Source organism: Phaethon aethereus (assembly GCF_964289735.1).
Source record: "Phaethon aethereus genome assembly, chromosome: 12".
Taxonomy (NCBI): Eukaryota; Metazoa; Chordata; class Aves; order Phaethontiformes; family Phaethontidae; genus Phaethon; species Phaethon aethereus.
Window position 1 is genome coordinate 24,367,368 of NC_138588.1, and position 22,704 is coordinate 24,390,071.

Consider the following 22,704-nt stretch of genomic DNA (forward strand, 5'->3'; position numbering starts at 1 on the left):
AACCTGAATAGGGGCAAGCAAAGAATTTGATTTTTTATGAGCTCCCTTGCCGGCTGCAGCAGTTTATTTTGCCCGTAATTCTGCGCGCGAAGATCCGAACGAAGACAACGGAGTCGTAAGTATTTAAGGTGTATGCCGTTCAGTTGGGTAGGATTTGGTTGCCTGTGTGCGTAAGAGTGTGACTGAGACGGAACCTAGTCCCGAAGCGATTGTGGAGGTCTTCTAACCGCCGTTCCAATCTCCCGAGAGGGACTTGGCTGGTGAAGGACCGAAGCGATTCTTAGAGGATTCGTGGGTGGGTGATAGGTCCTAAACCCCCTGCAAGACACTCTTACTGGTAGCCAAGGGCTGTAGGAATTGCCACAGTAAAAATTCCTAGATGGGTCAGACGAAATCGAGAACCCAGGACCAGAAGAAAGGGAGCGAATTACTAGAAATACCTCCGGAGAGTCCATTAGGAATAATGATTGAAAATTGGAATGATAGGGGCCCCAGAAAAGGAAAAAGTAAATTAAAATTAGTTCAATATTGTATGGTAGAATGGCCAAAAGAACCTTTGAGACCACATGTCTTTTGGCCCGTTTTTGGATCTTTTGAAGACTGGGTCTGCCAGGCCTTAAATATGTATGTTAATTCAAAGGAACCTTTTAGTCAGGAGGAAAGTGATTATGCAGGATTATGGGACAGAACTTTACGTTCTTTTCTAGCCTCAATACTTACATTAAAAACAGATGAAAAGTTTGAGGAAGAAGAAGAGGGGAAAAGTGAAAAGGAAAAAGATGATAAATGGGAGCCACTGGATAACCTACCGCCTCCATATTCTAATAATCCATCTCTGGCGGGGGCTCCCCCTCCGGTGGTCGTAGTACCTCTATCTGTACCACCGTTGCCCCTATCTCCACCACTAACAGCACCGGAATTAGATCGACCTCCGGCTGCATGTACGAGAAGTAGGACTGCTGTATCTGAGGGAGCTTCTCTATATCCCTTATGAGAAGTACCCCTCGGAGGCAATCAGGGAGGCATCGGGTTTGTGGCAGTCCCATTAAATACCACAGATGTAAGAAATTTCAAGAAAGAAATGGGGACCCTATTAGATGATCCCCTCGGAGTAGCTGAAAAATTGGACCAATTCCTAGGCCCCAATACTTATACCTGGGAAGAAATACAGTCCATTTTAGGGATCCTATTCACTGTTGAGGAAAGGGGAATGATTAGACAAGCTGGAATGAGAATTTGGGAAAGACAGAATCAGGCAGGACCCCCGGGAGATCAGAAATGGCCAAATGTGGATCCCCACTGGGATCATCAACAACCCCAAGAAGACCAAATATGAGGGATTTGAGAACGTTAATCATACAGGGAATAAGGGAAGCGGTTCCCATAGGGCAAAACATTACTAAAGCATTTAATGAACAACAAGGGAAAGACGAATCTCCAACAGAATGGTTGGAGAGGTTGAGGAAAAACCTACAAATGTATTCTGGAATTGATCCGAATACAGTGGCTGGGACCGCACTCCTTAAAACACAATTTGTAGCTAAATCCTGGGGGGATATAAGAAGGAAATTAGAAAAATTGGAAGATTGGCAAGAAAGAGGATTAGAGGAGTTACTTAGAGAAGCCCAGAAAGTCTATGTTAGGAGGGACGAAGAAAAACAAAAAGCAAAAGCAAAAATTTTTGTAGCAGCAGTAAGGGAAAGTCAGAAAAATAAGACGACTCCTGGAGAGAAAAGGGAAAAAAGAATAGAGCAGACACCCCGGGGACAGCCTTATCGAGAAAGATTTACAATTCCCGTCTGTTACTACTGTAACAAGAAGGGACATGTTCAGAAGAACTGCCGTAAGCGGCAACAAGACGAGAAGATGTTCAAAGAAGACTAGGGGTGTCAGGGGCTCTATCTTCTGGGGACTTCAACATCAACAGAGCCCTTGATAAAATTATTAATTGTTCCCCATAAAGAGGAAGTTTTATTTTTAGTGGATACAGGGGCTGAAAAGTCAACCATTCAAAAACTTCCAAAAGGAATAGAAAAAGGGAAGAGTTACGTGTCAGTACTAGGAGCAAAAGGAGAGTCTTTTAAAGTAAATATATTGAAAGATGCAGAAGTAGAAACAGAAAAGAAAATTTGTCTTAATGATTTACTTTTGCTCCCTGAAGCGGAATACAATTTATTAGGAAGGGATTTGATTTTGAAGTTAAACTTGAGCATTCAGAGTCAAGGGGACAAATGCAGATTAAATTATACACTTTAACACAAGAGGATGAAGAAGCTATTAACCCCTCAGTGTGGTATAAGGAAGGGGAAACTGGAAAGATAAAAATGGACCCCATAAGGGTTCAAATAATAGATCCGCACCGCCCAATTAGAATCAAGCAATACCCTATACCTATGGAGGGTCGAAAAGGATTAAAACCTGTAGTTGACAGACTTTTGGAAAAAGGAACCCTAGAACCATGTATGTCACCTCATAACACGCCCATTCTTCCCGTAAAGAAACCGGACGGGTCATACAGGATGGTGCAGGACTTAAGAGCTGTAAATCAGCGAACAATCACTAAATTCCCTGTGGTGGCAAATCCTTATACTTTATTGAGTCATATATCTCCCAAACATACTTGGTATAGTGTAATAGATTTGAAAGATGCTTTTTGGGCCTGTCCTCTGGATGAGGGATCCAGAGATTATTTTGCCTTTGAGTGGGAGGACCCCGAAACAGGACGAAAACAACAATTAAGATGGACTGTGTTACCACAAGGGTTTACAGAGTCACCAAATCTATTTGGACAAACTTTAGAAAAAATTCTACAAGATTTCACAATACCTAAGGAGGTAAAATTATTGCAATATGTGGACAATTTATTAGTAGCAGGAGAAACTGAAGAGGGGATCCGAAAAGCCGCCATTAAATTGTTAAATTTTCTAGGGGAAAAGGGATTAAAGGTGTCCCGATCAAAGCTACAGTTTGTAGAACAAGAAGTAAAATACTTAGGACATTGGCTGAGTAAGGGAAGGAAGAAGTTAGATCCTGATAGGGTATCTGGGATTCTATCCTTAAGACCCCCACAAACTAAAACGGAAATTAGGCAAATACTGGGATTATTAGGATATAGTAGACCATGGCTTGAAAATTATAGTGATAAAGTAAAATTCTTATATGAAAAATTAACTAATAACCAACTTAAATGGTTTATTGAAGATGATCAGAGATTTGAGGAAGTAAAAAAGGCATTAATACAAGCACCTGTACTGAGCCTCCCAGATCTAGAAAAACCTTTCTATCTCTTTGTGAATACATCAAGCCAGACAGCATATGGAGTTCTTACTCAAGACTGGGCAGGAATCAAAAAACCCGTGGGGTATTGTTCTAAGTTACTTGATCCAGTAAGCAGAGGATGGCCTGCTTGTCTCCAAGCTTTGGTTGCTACAGCATTATTAATAGAAGAAGTTAGGAAGATTACCTTTAGTTCTCCTTTAAAAGTGTATACCCCACACAACGTCAGAAATGTTTTACAACAAAAAGCGGAAAAATGGTTAACGGACAGCCGAATCCTAAAGTATGAAGCAATACTAATAGACTCCCCTGACTTAGAACTGAGGGTGACTTCTGCTCAGAGTCCAGCACAATTTTTGTTTGGAGAACCATCAGAGGAATTACAACATAACTGTTTAGAGGTAATTGAGACCCAGACAAAGGTGAGACCAGATTTAAGAGATGCTGAGTTGGAAAATGGAGAAGCGCTGTTTATAGATGGCTCCTCCAGAGTGGTAGAAGGGAAGAGAAAATCGGGTTATGCAGTAATTAATAAGGACTTGGAACTTGTGGAATCAGGACCTCTGAGTCCATCATGGTCAGCTCAGGCTTGTGAGCTGTATGCCCTATGTAGGGCCCTGGAATTATTAAAAGGAAGGAGTGGGACTATATTTACAGATTCTAAATACACATATGGGGTGGTCCACACTTTTGGAAAAATTTGGGAAGAAAGAGGTTTGATTAATACTCAAGGGAGGAATTTAATACATCAAGAATTAATAGTAAAGATTTTGAAGGCATTAAGAGAACCAAAGGAGATAGCAGTGGTACATGTGAGGGGACACCAAAAGGGATTAGATTACCGAACTAGAGGAAATAACTTAGCAGATAAAGAGGCCCAGGAAGCAGCCTTGAGGACTAAAGTTGCCAAAATTAATGTAATACAAACAAAGGAGGACACCAGCAAAGAAGAAGGAGAGGAAAGAGAGAAGAAGTTTATGACAGAAGAACAAACAAAATTGGAGAAAATAGGAGCTAAATTAGAACAAGGAAAAAGGACACTGCCTGATGGGCGAGAGATGTTGCCAAAAGCCTACACCAGGCGAATATTAGAACGTTTGCATGCGCAAACACATCGGGGTACAAAAGCGTTAAGTGATCATTTTCTTAAACAATTTGGTGGTATTGGAATTTTTGAAATAGCAAAGCCTAAGGTAGTGAGGATAAAATATTTATTGGTAATAGTAGATCATTTAACACAGTGGGTAGAAGCGTACCCTGTAGCACGAGCTACGGCACAGATGGTGGTAAAAATTTTATTGGAACATTTGATACCTAGATATGGGATAATCCAGTACATTGATTCTGACCAGGGCACACATTTTCGGTATACAGTGGGAATACCACACTCTGTGGCACCCACAAAGCTTGGGGAAGGTAGAAAGAATGAATCAAACAATAAAACAACAATTGGCTAAATTAATGATTGAGACGCAAATGCCCTGGACGAAATGTTTACCATTGTCACTTCTAAACATAAGAACGAAACCATACAGTGAGACTGGATTATCGCCATATGAAATGTTATACGGCATGCCTTATTTTCAAGGAATGCCTCTGGGGAACAATGTAATTGAGGATCATAGTATCCAACAATATATAATTACCATTGGAAAAAGATTAAAAGAACTAAGAGAGATTGGGATGGTGGCCCAAACACCACCTTTAGGATTTGCAATCCATCAGTTAGAATCAGGAGATAAAATTCTGATAAAAACATGGGAAGAAGGAAACTTATCTCCCCTCTGGGAAGGACCTTTCCTTGTTTTATTAACTACAGAAACAGCTGTGAGAACTGCTGGAAAAGGATGGACACATGTGTCGCGAGTAAAAGGTCCAGTGAAGGAGTGGAAGGTCACATCTGACTAAATTGCTGTGGGAATTTTATTGCGGATACTCCTGTAATAAAACAGGAGTGAAACATGAAATTCCCACAGTTGCTAAAAATCTATTTGTAAAGTCATTGAATATAACTAATTGTTACGTTTGTGGTGGAACAAATCAAGGTGAATGATGGCCATGGGAAGCTATGGAGAGAAATGTAAGTAATCTCCAAGTTTGGAAAACAATGGGAAAGGGTAATAGGAAACAACAATGGGTACTCCAAACGAGTATAATCGGAAGGAGTTGTTGGCAAAAGAAGAACAGGAAAAAGGAGCTGGAACTAGAATTTGTCCTTTGTGTAGGAGGTGGTGTGTATTTGTAAGATTAGTGTTGCAGGCTAACTGGCAGTTTTCTGTAGCCATAAAGCCTTGCAAATAAAGAGGATCACCAGGCTCGGGCAACTGCTCAGGTCTGGACAAACCACTGATCTAGCAAAGCTCTGGCCTTCACAAGCAGTTCTCAATTAATTTGGGTACTAAGAAAGCACCCCCTTAAAGGAAAGAAGAGGGCAAGACCGGAGGGGAACTGGTGTTGCGGCTTAAAAAGGGTCTGCCAAGGGCTGCAACCCCTTCGGGCAGTGACCGCCGATCACTATGGCCCTGACCGGACCTCTTCTAGTTCTACTTGGGGGTGAGTTCCTTGGACTCTGACTATGGCAAATAACTGTAGTCAATATTGGAACAAGTCCAGCTGGGGTTTACCCCAGAAAAATGGAAAAAGTGAGGACCTTTTCTAATTGTACAGCGCATACCTGTAATCAACAATAAAACCTAGTTTTTTCCTGTTACCCATAAATTAGGGAGAACGAATGGCCTCCTGAGAGACAAACTTGGAATGGAATAGGATTTTGGGGAGATTTTATGGGTGGTGATCGGCTTACTAAAATGGGGATAGTTGTATTGAGGATATGTGGAGGATTGTTACTAGATTAATCTACTCGGTTATACTCAATTGGAAATGAAAACACGAATCAATACTATAAAGAAAAAGATGGGGGATTGTGAAATATGTTTCTCTGATTCGTGTGATGAAGTGTAATCTTCTGTACTTTCATGGATTTCTCCTGCACCATAAAAAGGGGTATTTTACAGTAGAAAGTTAAACTACTTTGCTGGTATATCAGCTCAAACCAGTTTGACCACTGACCGCATAGTATTGTGTAAAGAAAGTGCATGCATAAGGTTTGGGGTCATCCTGGGGGCACGTCGAGGAAGATTCGAGAAGACTCTAGCAGGAGAAGAGGGCATGCGCTGAAGAAGACACGCCTGTTCATTAATATGTATTAGAAGACATGCCTGTTCATGAATATGTATTAGAAGACACGCCTATTCATGAATATGTATTAGCGAACAGGATCACGCTGAGGAAGAGTCGAGAAGATTCTAGAAGGAGAAGAGGGCATGCACCGAAGAAGACACACCTATTCATGAATATGTATTAACGGACAGGATATAAACCAGGAACAGGAACTGTACCGCGTGCGTCTTGGTGGAGCAGAGACTCCCGCCGCACCCAGCGCTGTTTGCTTGCCTCTATTCGCTTAATAAATTGTAAATTTGAACTGGAATCCTGTTTGGGACTAAATCATTTATAACATTGGGGACCCAGGTTTGCTCGAGGAGAGCACTGCGTGGCTGAACAGGAGTGCTCTGGTTTTCCTGAGCGGACATCTCCCAAGGATGGATGTCCTGGAGGCTGAAAGCTGGGACCCGGCCAGGGAGCAGCAGAGCTGCAGCCCCAGGCACAGCTGTGACCAGCCTGCGGGAGAAGCGCTCCCACCGGGTATTGCCTGGGCCTGCCGTGCAGCTCTGGCCCCGATGCGCAGGCCGGGCGAAGGCTGCCCCAGGGCAGGCTGGTGCAAGGCCTACTCTAGGGACGGTTTCTCACCCCGCAGCACTGCTCCCGGCCCCACTTCACCTGGAAAAGGCCCCTGCAGTGGCTGCAGCTCCCTGCGCCTCTCCGCAGAGCCACTTGCCCGTGGAGCTGGCCACTACTCCCCCGGCCCAGCCTGGCCCTGCTGCTCTCCCAGCCCTGCCCCACCATGACCCCAGCCCCACTGCCACCCCAGCGTCTTGGAGCTGGCCCTTGCCTGCCTGCCTACCTAATCCCCGTGCTCGCCACGGAGCAGCCCAGGCGTGCCAGGCTCGCAGGGCCACCAGGAGGAGGAGAATAAGCAGGCAGGTGGGGGCCACGGGCCCCCGCGCCTGCACCATGCTGCAGTCGCTGGTGCTGCCGCTGGTGCTGCTGCTGTCGTCACCGCCGCTGGCACTGCTGAAGCGGTGCCCGCGCATGGCACAGCACAGCACATCACGCGTGGCACAGCGGGGCTCTGTGACCTCACAGCCCAGCCTCCCCACTGCAGCCACGCCCCCGGGGTGCTGCCCCTCCCCCAAGCACCACCCTCTGGCACGCCCCAGCCCCGTATGTCACCTATGGAGGGCCGGGCGCCGTGAGGGGAGGGAGACTGACAGTGCCCCTTCCTGCCCCCCTCATGGGGCCATGTGCAGCAGAGAGACCCTCCCCCTTGTGAGGCGGTGTGTAACAGAAAGGCCCTCCCCCGGGCAGGGCCGTGTGCAGCAGAGCGCCCCTCCCCCTCCCAGGGCTGCATGCAGCAGAGAGCCTCTCCCTCCCATGCAGCGGAGGCCCCCCCCCCCACTTCCCCCCCAGGCCCTTTTCCAGCCATCATGGCCAGCTCTCCTCAGCCCTGAGCTGGGCGACTCGCCTGGGAGCAGCTGTCTCTGACGCCGTTTCCATGTTTCCGGGCACAGGCACGTGCCGAGGCCAGGTGACGCTGGCACGGGGATCGCTGGTCCCGCACCGCTGGACTTCTCTTGGGCTCCGTCCTGGCAAGACGTTTTGTCGAATCAGTCACAAGACAGAAAACAAAGCTTTAAATCAAAAATCAGCGCAGCCTTACTGAGATTGTCAGCCTTTTGCCAGCGTGCACTGAGGCAGTTTCCTCTGGCGCAGAGCAAAATACCTGTGGAAGCTGCATCCCTGCCACATACAGCCATCGCCAATGAATGACTGAGCCTGCAAAGTACTGCATTTGCTCCTTCTACACCAGTGTGGAGGGTGCACAAGTGGAAAAGGGTGGACCTATTTTGGGAGGCAGCACTGCCTATGGGAGTGCACAGGCACTCAGGGCAGATAGGGTGATACGGGGTGCTCGGCCCAGGAGGAGGAGCGCTGGGAGGAGCTGCCCGAAAAGGCCAGCAGGGAGCCTGTGATGGTAGGGAAAGCCTTTCCTGCCTGGCTCCTGTACCCTTCAGGTGCTGCTGCAGAGCAGGGTTGTGCTAAGAATGGCTTTGTGGTCTGTCCTTTGTGTCATCTGACGTGCTCTGAGAAGATCCTCGGGAGTCAGAATCCACATCGGCCTTAGTAGGACCTGCTATATCCAGCCAGAATGAATGTAGAGATTTTCCAAAGGTGTTCCTCCCCTTTGTTGACAGTCCGCCAGACTTTCTCTTTACATCGCCATACTGTTAACCTTGACCTTGGTTTTAATTCTTCCTGAGTATATTGATCACCCCAGTCCTTTGAAAATATCAGTCTCCAAGAAAGTAATGAAATCAGTATTCAGAATAATATCAGAATCAGTATATCAGAAGAAGCACTGGGAAGGAGTGAGGAAGTAAAGGCTAAAACCTTCCAGCTGCTTTTTAGTAACATGAAATAAAGAAAAGGGCACAACTGTAATGACCTTGCCAGTTTCCTTTAGTTCTGCTACGTGGTTAGCCGCTGACATTGTCAGAGGTAATGACATGTTAGAAAAGCCAGAGGTGGTCCTGGATAAAAATGAATGTGCTAGGCCGTGAAATTCATCAAAGCATTACTAACCTGCAATTGCCTTATAAGTGGTTTTCATTAAGTACTTGCAAGGGGTATATCAAAATTTAGTGATGCTCTTTGAAGTGTGGACGCTCGTTCAGCCATCAGTGGTCTCCAGAGCAAGGTTTGCAAAGATGCTTTTTCTCTCTCTAGGCATTGGCTGGCACAAGCCATGTTGCCCGTGTGACAACTAAAACAGCTGATGCAAAGTGTGCATACCGGTAGGCTTCTGGCTAATTGTCCAAGTCACTGCTCTTGCATGTAATAATGAGCAGACGCATTTTGTTCTCTTTCCAGTGCTCTTATTAAGAGGGGGGAAGGAAGGACTTCTGCCTTCTTTCCATGGATGTAGGTTCTATGGCAGCTACAAAAAAAGGCCCAGAATGTGAGAAAACATAGTTTGCTTGACATTTATCCCTGCCTGTAAAGGTAAGGTTTACCTAAAGGAATATATCTCAAAAGAGGAAGAGAGCAACTTAGAAGAAATTCTACTTGGACAGCCGGCGTCAGAGAAACATTCCCTTTTTCTCACTTTCAGGGTGAAAATATGTCTGTACACGGTCAAGCATGCCTTGCAAATACTGTAAGTCGCTGAACACAGGAACTGGCAGTTTAGTTGAGTTTTGTATGTTGGGTGTCTAATCATATCCAGAAGACATTTTGAAAATTCTCCTGGAAACTTATATTTAAAGTGAAAACCTTTCCAGTAACTTCTCAACTGTTTTTAACAAGAAGGCGGCAAAAAAGAGAAGAAGGTGTGGCTACAGTCTTTCTTGCGTTCAGTGTGTGGGGTATGAGGGAGGACAAAAGCAGCATGCCCTGTGACACGGCGCATCTGCGTAACTTGCTGGAAGGGCTACGTGGGTTGCAAATCGTTTCTGCTCAGAATCCTGTTAAAGGCCAAAAGGAAAGAGATGTTCCAGGTAAAGTGCAGAATTTCTTTCAGTATGTCTGAAATGTGAAGTCTAATGGAAGGATTACTAGTAGCCCATGCCTAGTTAGTAAAGAAAGATAAAATACCTTAGCGTTGCTGACATAGGAAGAGTCTCAGTCATACAGTTTTGAAACCCATCTCCTGTTATGTTCACTGCCCCCCTGCCCCCCTGCTTCTAAGGTCAATGAAGACCGTTTTCCTCCAGCAGAAAGGGGGCGGGGGGGAGGCTGCAGCTCATTGTCAGTGTCGCAGGTTCTTCCCAGTGAAGAGTCGGACAACAACGGGGTTTCTTTTCTAGACTTTTTCCCCTCCTGACCAACCTAGATGTCTGACACGATTCTGTTTTTATTTTCTGATTGGAGCTACTTACAGCGATGGGAAAATTAAAGCCCCCGAAAGCCCTGTGCTGGGACCAAGGGACTGAGATCATGGTAGGTTGGTGTGCATGTTCTCTCTTGTCCCTCTTCACTTCTGTTCTCTTTATGCCTGCACCACCTATTGGTATGTGCTACGTCGCAAGGCCTTACAGAATATTTTCCACACAATGTTGTTCCCTGGTGGTTTTTTGTTTTCATCCCCAAGGACAGCAGGGTAAATTTCACAGGACCCTCTCTTTTTCGTCTGAGGTTATAGCACAGCGACATAGTATGAGAAATATTTCATAATCCATCCGGACTGCTGAAAGCCTCAGGGGAGGGGGAGGCTTATAAGACATAAGAGGCTCAGAAGATGGAGGAGTGGTCTGTGTCGTACGAGCCACAGTGGGAAGATGAGGGCTGGCACGGGAAACGGCAGACCTGCTGTTTGTCTCTCAGTCATATCTCCCACATACATCTACCAGGCTTTGAATGTGCCTTGGGATTAGGACTGACGTTTGGATTATGACGAATAAGGAGCTCAGCATTGGGAAGGAGTGAGGCGTGTTGCGCAAGCCAGAGTGGAAAGCTGAGGAGCGGCATGAGCAGATCTTCTGTTGGCCTTTCAGCAAAATGATTTCACCACAGATTTCAGCACATGATCAGGAGGACGTGAAGGGTTAGGGTAATGAAAAGCAGGGAACTCAAAACGGGAAGGAGCGCACGCGTTGCGCTGTCTGGGGTGGAAAATGGAAGCCTGGCCCAGGGGTCTGCAGGGGGGTGTGTGTGTCTTGCAGTGGGAATATACGCCCACCAAGCTTGGCATGTGAGTCAACCATAGAGCAATGTCTATGGAAATGTGGCTTGGAAAAGAGGCGGAACTTGAAACTTCTGCCTTTCTCACTATAGCAGAAAAAATAGTTTGCATATTATTTTAATAAATAAAAACCCAAACAATTTAAATTGCTGTTTCGATGATGGTAACAACGTTGATTGCAGCAACTGTTTTTAGTCTCTGGTAGTGTACAGTATCAGATGACAGTCCAGTTTCATACAGAAAATCCAGAAACAGTGTAGTCAGTCCATTGCTGTTGCCTGTAAGAATTCCACCAAGCAAATGGTGATTAGACTGGAAAGAGTGAACTTGCCATGAGCTTGGGCTGAACAGAATCCAAGGGAAAACTCTGCAAGAGCAGGGAGAGTCAGCTGAATATGGAAACGCTGAATGGTTGTTTCACCTTCTCCAAAAGGAATCACTTTAGGTACCTGCTGTCATGTTCCCTTAGCAGGTCCCTTTGCTGCATCCTTTTTCATGTGCAGAGGCTTTGCAAGCAGGAGCCACGCCACTTAACAAAACCCCCTGCTTTACACTTTCAGTAAAAACAAAAGATGGCACAGAGTAGCAAGACATTGTGCAAGGTGCTAGCATGCACCCCAAAGGAGATAAATTCAGGGACTTTGCTGGCTGGGCAGCCTTCAGCCAGGAGGGCAAGGGTGGGGGTCCGCTGCTGCATGGACTGGGCTGATCTGAAGTCTTGCTGAGCTCCTGTCTTCCAACTCCTTGTTGTTTTCCATTAGCATTTTCCATCTTTTCATGTTGATTTCCCCTCTGGATATCCTAACTGTCCCACTTACAACAGCCCAGCCTCTCTCTGCATTTCAGCTTTCTCACCTTGCAAGGTTTTTCCTCACCACTTGGCAATTTCCATGGATGTCTGAGCCAATGATGCGTGCCGGAGTGGGAGGCGATCCCGGAGTAATGATGTGGATATGATCATTCTCCCCTTTACTGAGCAAAATGCACAGCTTTTTTAGGTTAACATACTGTCCACGCGGCAGACATCGCCCCCATTGGTTACAAGCATCTGATCACGCACTATCCACGCGCCCCTCACACAGTCAGGATTGCTGCTTGCAGGTGTCCCTGTTTTTCTTGCTTCTTCTTAGCTGTTTACCACAGCTCCCTCTTCTCAAGGCTGAGCCATGCAGATATCCAGCTGTTTACCAGCTTCCCAATGCTGCAGCTCCTTCTCCTTAAGGTCGAGCCGTGCAGAGTAATCCCAACAGATGCGCAGCTGTCCTGATGCGCAGCTCAGCCTTGGATCACAGGCAGCTGCAGCCTCTGGGCAGGGGTGGTGAGAAGGACAAGCCAGCTGATTTTCGGATACTTCTCTGTAGTAGTTGAGAGTTGATTCTGTTCTACTGAAGAGGTTTTGCTGTTGTTCTTGTTGAAGCTACACAGTGGCACTGAACTAACCAGGTCTCATCTAAGTTGGATGAGGTTTTTTGAGAAAGAAGCTAAGTGGATCCTTGGATTTCAAAAGGTTACAGGTTAGTTATAAATGGAAAACTTAACTTTTTTTCAGCTATTTAATCTACAAAATCTCAGTTCCGCTCAAATTGTATTACTGCAAATGCTTTGCCCATGTTGCTAGCTGCTTTTCAGCATTCAGGGAAAGTAGCCTTTCCTTTCACATACGGCCATCTTATTTTTCCCTGTTTTTCAGGTATGCCTTCCATACCACAGCTTTTCAGTTAAAAAGGTTTGTAAAGTGTTTATAACTTCACTCTCTCTATATATGAAAGTGACACAAAAGATGTTGTACTGCGTCTTTTGCGATGAGAAGCGGGTACAGAGCCTCCTCTTGTACTGAAACATTGACGTGTACTTTGATGCGGCTGAGATGGAACACGTTAGTTAAAAGTAAACAAGCATATTTGTCCGTAATTTGCAGTTTTCTGTGTAGCCAAAGTTTTGTTCTCTTAGCTTGATGAGCTGTTTAAGCCTTTTTTAGAGTCTCGTACTACTACGACTCTATGACAGAGGCTGCAGGAGAGCACCTCTGCTCTGTGGCATTCTTCGTATTAATTTACTGATGTGCTTATGTTCCTCACGTTCAAGGACAGAGCATCGTCCTGAATGGGTCTGCTGTTGTCTAGCAAATCTTGTAGTGCTGTGCCATTTCTAGCCGTTGCTTTTCTGAACACAGATAAGTAAGTAATGGGACAAAAGATTATCATGACTTTATTTTTCTTAGGAAAGTTATGCTGGAAATGTTACTGTTAGGTTTAGCGTATGTCTGAAACTCTAGCCAGAACTGTGAATTGCTTGATACTCATTTCTGCTCTCTTCAGCAAGGTGATACCACGCCAGGTGTTAGAACCTTCTCAGGTATCTCAGCACGGGGCGATGTTAGGTCTGTCTTTGGTAATGCTGTTAAAAGGATGTTGACCACCATCATTTTGACATGGTGTTTTCTAGCAAATCTCTCTCCCCCTTCTCTTGTCAAGAACACAGGCTGTGCTACCATTTCATGTCTTTCCTTCAGGATGTTATAAATGAGTTAGTCCCAAACAGGATTCCAATTCAAATTTACAATTTATTAAGCGAATAGAGGCAAGCAAACAGCGCTGGGTGCGCCGGGAGTCTCTGCTCCACCAAGACGCACGCGGTACAGTTCCTGTTCCTGGTTTATATCCTGTCCGTTAATTCATATTCATGAATAGGCGTGTCTTCTTCGGCGCATGCCCTCTTCTCCTTCTAGAATCTTCTCGACTCTTCCTCAGCGTGATCCTGTTCGCTAATACATATTCATGAACAGGCATGTCTTCTAATACATATTAATGAACAGGCGTGTCTTCTTCAGCGCATGCCCTCTTCTCCTGCTAGAGTCTTCTCGAATCTTCCTCGACGTGCCCCCAGGATGACCCCAAACCTTATGCATGCACTTTCTTTACACAATACTATGCGGTCAGTGGTCAAACTGGTTTGAGCTGATATACCAGCAAAGTAGTTTAACTTTCTCCTGTAAAATACCCCTTTTTATGGTGCAGGAGAAATCCATGAAAGTACAGAAGATTACACTTCATCACACGAATCAGAGAAACATATTTCACAATCCCCCATCTTTTTCTTTATAGTATTGATTCGTGTTTTCATTTCCAATTGAGTATAACCGAGTAGATTAATCTAGTAACAATCCTCCACATATCCTCAATACAACTATCCCCATTTTAGTAAGCCGATCACCACCCATAAAATCTCCCCAAAATCCTATTCCATTCCAAGTTTGTCTCTCAGGAGGCCATTCGTTCTCCCTAATTTATGGGTAACAGGAAAAAACTAGGTTTTATTGTTGATTACAGGTATGCGCTGTACAATTAGAAAAGGTCCTCACTTTTTCCATTTTTCTGGGGTAAACCCCAGCTGGACTTGTTCCAATATTGACTACAGTTATTTGCCATAGTCAGAGTCCAAGGAACTCACCCCCAAGTAGAACTAGAAGAGGTCCGGTCAGGGCCATAGTGATCGGCGGTCACTGCCCGAAGGGGTTGCAGCCCTTGGCAGACCCTTTTTAAGCCGCAACACCAGTTCCCCTCCGGTCTTGCCCTCTTCTTTCCTTTAAGGGGGTGCTTTCTTAGTACCCAAATTAATTGAGAACTGCTTGTGAAGGCCAGAGCTTTGCTAGATCAGTGGTTTGTCCAGACCTGAGCAGTTGCCCGAGCCTGGTGATCCTCTTTATTTGCAAGGCTTTATGGCTACAGAAAACTGCCAGTTAGCCTGCAACACTAATCTTACAAATACACACCACCTCCTACACAAAGGACAAATTCTAGTTCCAGCTCCTTTTTCCTGTTCTTCTTTTGCCAACAACTCCTTCCGATTATACTCGTTTGGAGTACCCATTGTTGTTTCCTATTACCCTTTCCCATTGTTTTCCAAACTTGGAGATTACTTACATTTCTCTCCATAGCTTCCCATGGCCATCATTCACCTTGATTTGTTCCACCACAAACGTAACAATTAGTTATATTCAATGACTTTACAAATAGATTTTTAGCAACTGTGGGAATTTCATGTTTCACTCCTGTTTTATTACAGGAGTATCCGCAATAAAATTCCCACAGCAATTTAGTCAGATGTGACCTTCCACTCCTTCACTGGACCTTTTACTCGCGACACATGTGTCCATCCTTTTCCAGCAGTTCTCACAGCTGTTTCTGTAGTTAATAAAACAAGGAAAGGTCCTTCCCAGAGGGGAGATAAGTTTCCTTCTTCCCATGTTTTTATCAGAATTTTATCTCCTGATTCTAACTGATGGATTGCAAATCCTAAAGGTGGTGTTTGGGCCACCATCCCAATCTCTCTTAGTTCTTTTAATCTTTTTCCAATGGTAATTATATATTGTTGGATACTATGATCCTCAATTACATTGTTCCCCAGAGGCATTCCTTGAAAATAAGGCATGCCGTATAACATTTCATATGGCGATAATCCAGTCTCACTGTATGGTTTCGTTCTTATGTTTAGAAGTGACAATGGTAAACATTTCGTCCAGGGCATTTGCGTCTCAATCATTAATTTAGCCAATTGTTGTTTTATTGTTTGATTCATTCTTTCTACCTTCCCCAAGCTTTGTGGGTGCCACAGAGTGTGGTATTCCCACTGTATACCGAAAATGTGTGCCCTGGTCAGAATCAATGTACTGGATTATCCCATATCTAGGTATCAAATGTTCCAATAAAATTTTTACCACCATCTGTGCCGTAGCTCGTGCTACAGGGTACGCTTCTACCCACTGTGTTAAATGATCTACTATTACCAATAAATATTTTATCCTCACTACCTTAGGCTTTGCTATTTCAAAAATTCCAATACCACCAAATTGTTTAAGAAAATGATCACTTAACGCTTTTGTACCCCGATGTGTTTGCGCATGCAAACGTTCTAATATTCGCCTGGTGTAGGCTTTTGGCAACATCTCTCGCCCATCAGGCAGTGTCCTTTTTCCTTGTTCTAATTTAGCTCCTATTTTCTCCAATTTTGTTTGTTCTTCTGTCATAAACTTCTTCTCTCTTTCCTCTCCTTCTTCTTTGCTGGTGTCCTCCTTTGTTTGTATTACATTAATTTTGGCAACTTTAGTCCTCAAGGCTGCTTCCTGGGCCTCTTTATCTGCTAAGTTATTTCCTCTAGTTCGGTAATCTAATCCCTTTTGGTGTCCCCTCACATGTACCACTGCTATCTCCTTTGGTTCTCTTAATGCCTTCAAAATCTTTACTATTAATTCTTGATGTATTAAATTCCTCCCTTGAGTATTAATCAAACCTCTTTCTTCCCAAATTTTTCCAAAAGTGTGGACCACCCCATATGTGTATTTAGAATCTGTAAATATAGTCCCACTCCTTCCTTTTAATAATTCCAGGGCCCTACATAGGGCATACAGCTCACAAGCCTGAGCTGACCATGATGGACTCAGAGGTCCTGATTCCACAAGTTCCAAGTCCTTATTAATTACTGCATAACCCGATTTTCTCTTCCCTTCTACCACTCTGGAGGAGCCATCTATAAACAGCGCTTCTCCATTTTCCAACTCAGCATCTCTTAAATCTGGTCTCACCTTTGTCTGGGTCTCAATTACCTCTAAACAGTTATGTTGTAATTCCTCTGATGGTTCTCCAAACAAAAATTGTGCTGGACTCTGAGCAGAAGTCACCCTCAGTTCTAAGTCAGGGGAGTCTATTAGTATTGCTTCATACTTTAGGATTCGGCTGTCCGTTAACCATTTTTCCGCTTTTTGTTGTAAAACATTTCTGACGTTGTGTGGGGTATACACTTTTAAAGGAGAACTAAAGGTAATCTTCCTAACTTCTTCTATTAATAATGCTGTAGCAACCAAAGCTTGGAGACAAGCAGGCCATCCTCTGCTTACTGGATCAAGTAACTTAGAACAATACCCCACGGGTTTTTTGATTCCTGCCCAGTCTTGAGTAAGAACTCCATATGCTGTCTGGCTTGATGTATTCACAAAGAGATAGAAAGGTTTTTCTAGATCTGGGAGGCTCAGTACAGGTGCTTGTATTAATGCCTTTTTTACTTCCTCAAATCTCTGATCATCTTCAATAAACCATTTAAGTTGGTTATTAGTTAATTTTTCATATAAGAATTTTACTTTATCACTATAATTTTCAAGCCATGGTCTACTATATCCTAATAATCCCAGTATTTGCCTAATTTCCGTTTTAGTTTGTGGGGGTCTTAAGGATAGAATCCCAGATACCCTATCAGGATCTAACTTCTTCCTTCCCTTACTCAGCCAATGTCCTAAGTATTTTACTTCTTGTTCTACAAACTGTAGCTTTGATCGGGACACCTTTAATCCCTTTTCCCCTAGAAAATTTAACAATTTAATGGCGGCTTTTCGGATCCCCTCTTCAGTTTCTCCTGCTACTAATAAATTGTCCACATATTGCAATAATTTTACCTCCTTAGGTATTGTGAAATCTTGTAGAATTTTTTCTAAAGTTTGTCCAAATAGATTTGGTGACTCTGTAAACCCTTGTGGTAACACAGTCCATCTTAATTGTTGTTTTCGTCCTGTTTCGGGGTCCTCCCACTCAAAGGCAAAATAATCTCTGGATCCCTCATCCAGAGGACAGGCCCAAAAAGCATCTTTCAAATCTATTACACTATACCAAGTATGTTTGGGAGATATATGACTCAATAAAGTATAAGGATTTGCCACCACAGGGAATTTAGTGATTGTTCGCTGATTTACAGCTCTTAAGTCCTGCACCATCCTGTATGACCCGTCCGGTTTCTTTACGGGAAGAATGGGCGTGTTATGAGGTGACATACATGGTTCTAGGGTTCCTTTTTCCAAAAGTCTGTCAACTACAGGTTTTAATCCTTTTCGACCCTCCATAGGTATAGGGTATTGCTTGATTCTAATTGGGCGGTGCGGATCTATTATTTGAACCCTTATGGGGTCCATTTTTATCTTTCCAGTTTCCCCTTCCTTATACCACACTGAGGGGTTAATAGCTTCTTCATCCTCTTGTGTTAAAGTGTATAATTTAATCTGCATTTGTCCCCTTGACTCTGAATGCTCAAGTTTAACTTCAAAATCAAATCCCTTCCTAATAAATTGTATTCCGCTTCAGGGAGCAAAAGTAAATCATTAAGACAAATTTTCTTTTCTGTTTCTACTTCTGCATCTTTCAATATATTTACTTTAAAAGACTCTCCTTTTGCTCCTAGTACTGACACGTAACTCTTCCCTTTTTCTATTCCTTTTGGAAGTTTTTGAATGGTTGACTTTTCAGCCCCTGTATCCACTAAAAATAAAACTTCCTCTTTATGGGGAACAATTAATAATTTTATCAAGGGCTCTGTTGATGTTGAAGTCCCCAGAAGATAGAGCCCCTGACACCCCTAGTCTTCTTTGAACATCTTCTCGTCTTGTTGCCGCTTACGGCAGTTCTTCTGAACATGTCCCCTCTTGTTACAGTAGTAACAGACGGGAATTGTAAATCTTCCTCGATAAGGCTGTCCCCGGGGTGTCTGCTCTATTCTTTTTTCCCTTTTCTCTCCAGGAGTCGTCTTATTTTTCTGACTTTCCCTTACTGCTGCTACAAAAATTTTTGCTTTTGCTTTTTGTTTTTCTTCGTCCCTCCTAACATAGACTTTCTGGGCTTCTCTAAGTAACTCCTCTAATCCTCTTTCTTGCCAATCTTCCAATTTTTCTAATTTCCTTCTTATATCCCCCCAGGATTTAGCTACAAATTGTGTTTTAAGGAGTGCGGTCCCAGCCACTGTATTCGGATCAATTCCAGAATACATTTGTAGGTTTTTCCTCAACCTCTCCAACCATTCTGTTGGAGATTCGTCTTTCCCTTGTTGTTCATTAAATGCTTTAGTAATGTTTTGCCCTATGGGAACCGCTTCCCTTATTCCCTGTATGATTAACGTTCTCAAATCCCTCATATTTGGTCTTCTTGGGGTTGTTGATGATCCCAGTGGGGATCCACATTTGGCCATTTCTGATCTCCCGGGGGTCCTGCCTGATTCTGTCTTTCCCAAATTCTCATTCCAGCTTGTCTAATCATTCCCCTTTCCTCAACAGTGAATAGGATCCCTAAAATGGACTGTATTTCTTCCCAGGTATAAGTATTGGGGCCTAGGAATTGGTCCAATTTTTCAGCTACTCCGAGGGGATCATCTAATAGGGTCCCCATTTCTTTCTTGAAATTTCTTACATCTGTGGTATTTAATGGGACTGCCACAAACCCGATGCCTCCCTGATTGCCTCCGAGGGGTACTTCTCATAAGGGATATAGAGAAGCTCCCTCAGATACAGCAGTCCTACTTCTCGTACATGCAGCCGGAGGTCGATCTAATTCCGGTGCTGTTAGTGGTGGAGATAGGGGCAACGGTGGTACAGATAGAGGTACTACGACCACCGGAGGGGGAGCCCCCGCCAGAGATGGATTATTAGAATATGGAGGCGGTAGGTTATCCAGTGGCTCCCATTTATCATCTTTTTCCTTTTCACTTTTCCCCTCTTCTTCTTCCTCAAACTTTTCATCTGTTTTTAATGTAAGTATTGAGGCTAGAAAAGAACGTAAAGTTCTGTCCCATAATCCTGCATAATCACTTTCCTCCTGACTAAAAGGTTCCTTTGAATTAACATACATATTTAAGGCCTGGCAGACCCAGTCTTCAAAAGATCCAAAAACGGGCCAAAAGACATGTGGTCTCAAAGGTTCTTTTGGCCATTCTACCATACAATATTGAACTAATTTTAATTTACTTTTTCCTTTTCTGGGGCCCCTATCATTCCAATTTTCAATCATTATTCCTAATGGACTCTCCGGAGGTATTTCTAGTAATTCGCTCCCTTTCTTCTGGTCCTGGGTTCTCGATTTCGTCTGACCCATCTAGGAATTTTTACTGTGGCAATTCCTACAGCCCTTGGCTACCAGTAAGAGTGTCTTGCAGGGGGTTTAGGACCTATCACCCACCCACGAATCCTCTAAGAATCGCTTCGGTCCTTCACCAGCCAAGTCCCTCTCGGGAGATTGGAACGGCGGTTAGAAGACCTCCACAATCGCTTCGGGACTAGGTTCCGTCTCAGTCACACTCTTACGCACACAGGCAACCAAATCCTACCCAACCGAACGGCATACACCTTAAATACTTACGACTCCGTTGTCTTCGTTCGGATCTTCGCGCGCAGAATTACGGGCAAAATAAACTGCTGCAGCCGGCAAGGGAGCTCATAAAAAATCAAATTCTTTGCTTGCCCCTATTCAGGTTCAGGATGGCGTTAGTCCCGACCCGACCCGATCAGGAGCCACCAAAAGGTGGGGCGCCCCTCCTAGATCAAGTCAGAATTCAGGAACCAAGACCATCCCGGACGAGCCCCCAGTTGTTATAAATGATTTAGTCCCAAACAGGATTCCAATTCAAATTTACAATTTATTAAGCGAATAGAGGCAAGCAAACAGCGCTGGGTGCGCCGGGAGTCTCTGCTCCACCAAGACGCACGCGGTACAGTTCCTGTTCCTGGTTTATATCCTGTCCGTTAATACATATTCATGAATAGGCGTGTCTTCTTCAGCGCATGCCCTCTTCTCCTTCTAGAATCTTCTCGAATCTTCCTCAGCATGATCCTGTTCGCTAATACATATTAATGAACAGGCGTGTCTTCTTCAGCACATGCCCTCTTCTCCTGCTAGTCTCTTCTCGTATCTTCCTTGGTGAGCCCCCCGGATGACCCCAAACCTTATGCATGCACTTTCTTTACACAATACTATACGGTCAGTGGTCAAACTGGTTTGAGCTGATATACCAGCAAAGTAGTTTAACTTTCTCCTGTAAAATACCCCTTTTTATGGTGCAGGAGAAATCCATGAAAGTACAGAAGATTACACTTCATCACACGAATCAGATAAACATATTTCACACCAACACACAGCCCCAGCCCGCACCCTGGAGGAAGAGACAGGGCAGCGCTGGTGCAGCCTCTCACTGGCCAGCAGGGTCTTCTCCCTGAGACGTGTGAATGATCTTTTTTTTTCCTCCAGCACTTTCATGTGGGCTTCTTTTATGCACAGTAGATTCATCCCAACAAGAAATCCGAGAGGGGCCGTATGTTTGTCCATCTGGTCCTTGAGGGGTGTTGCACATGGCCTGGAAATAGCATTTGGAGAGCTTCCAAGTGCCAGCCAACAGGTCACTGAAGCCCCTCTGCAGCTTTGGAAACTTCCACCCACATCTCGGTCGCACGTCATTACTTGACTCCCTTGCAGTCGCTGCAGGTCACTGAGAAAGTAGATCACAACCTCTAACGGAAACATACTTGATTACAGCTGTGCCTCTAGGTGATGGCCACCTGACTCCTCGGACAGATCTTGTCCCGGACCCTCAGGGTGATCCCACAGGTATGTCACCTGAATGAATGAGCATTTAGGTTTTAATATTCTGTTCTTATGAAATTTAACATAGTATTTTCGTGGCCAGTGCTCAGACATGCAGAAGAGCAGAGGGGGAATGGGTCGGGCTCAGTGATGGGCCCTAGGGCGCTCTGCCTCGTGCAGCTGTCTTGCCCAGCCTCTCCAACCCTGCGCTGCTTCCAGTGCCTGCTGCAAAGCCAGCAAGCTTGTTGGGGTTGAGTTTAGAGCTGGTGTCAGCTCCAGGGAGTCCTTTCTCCCAACAGCTCCGTGCATGGTTTGCTTGGGATCAGCATGGCCCAGCCACCCAGTAACTGCACGGTGCTCCTGAGTGGAAGGGAGAGACGAGTGCCATGGAGCAATCCCACGTTTGAACTGCAGTCATTGCTGTTCAGATCTGCACAAGTATATTGAAATATTTCCCGGGAGCTGCTGTGTTCTGTTTACAGGCATGGCTGGAGATGGTGGATATGCAGCTTCCTGGCTGGGTTCCAGGGCTGTTGCGCAGGGAGATCACACGGGTATGTCATGGTTTTAACCTCCTTTGAGAGCTGCCCGCTCAAAGCCCAAATGGAAGCGAGGCATCTGTTGCAGGTGTGAGACTATAGAGTGCCTGGTGCGTGCCATGTCATTACGTGATCCCCTCGTACATTCTGCTATTCAGTTATGACGTTGTATATCACAATGTGTGGTGAAAACTTCTCATGGGTGTGTGGTTGCAGATGTGGCTCCAGCTCCAGGTCCTCGGCTGGATCCTGCGCTGGAGCTCCCCTGGCACCCCAGGGATGAGTAGTCAGTCTCGACTGACTTCACAGACTAAGCACTCCATTTCAGTATCTTGCTAGTGAGAAATTTAACTTAATACGTTCTGTTAAGGTCCTCAAAGAGCAAAGTATGAAGCCAAAATAGGGGAATCTTCCCAGTGATCACCAGAAGTCCTGAAGGAAATCCTTAAAGAACTGGAGAAAACAGCACATGGTGGGTATATATCATCCCCCCTTAACCACTTAAGACTTGGGAAGCTGAGGTTTTAGACACATGTATGGAGAAGCCATAGCCAACACAAGCAGAAAGGGATTGATCAGAGCCTCGCTGCACTGGCACTCGATTTCACAACTTGCAGGCCATGGCGAGCCACAGAGATGGTCCAGA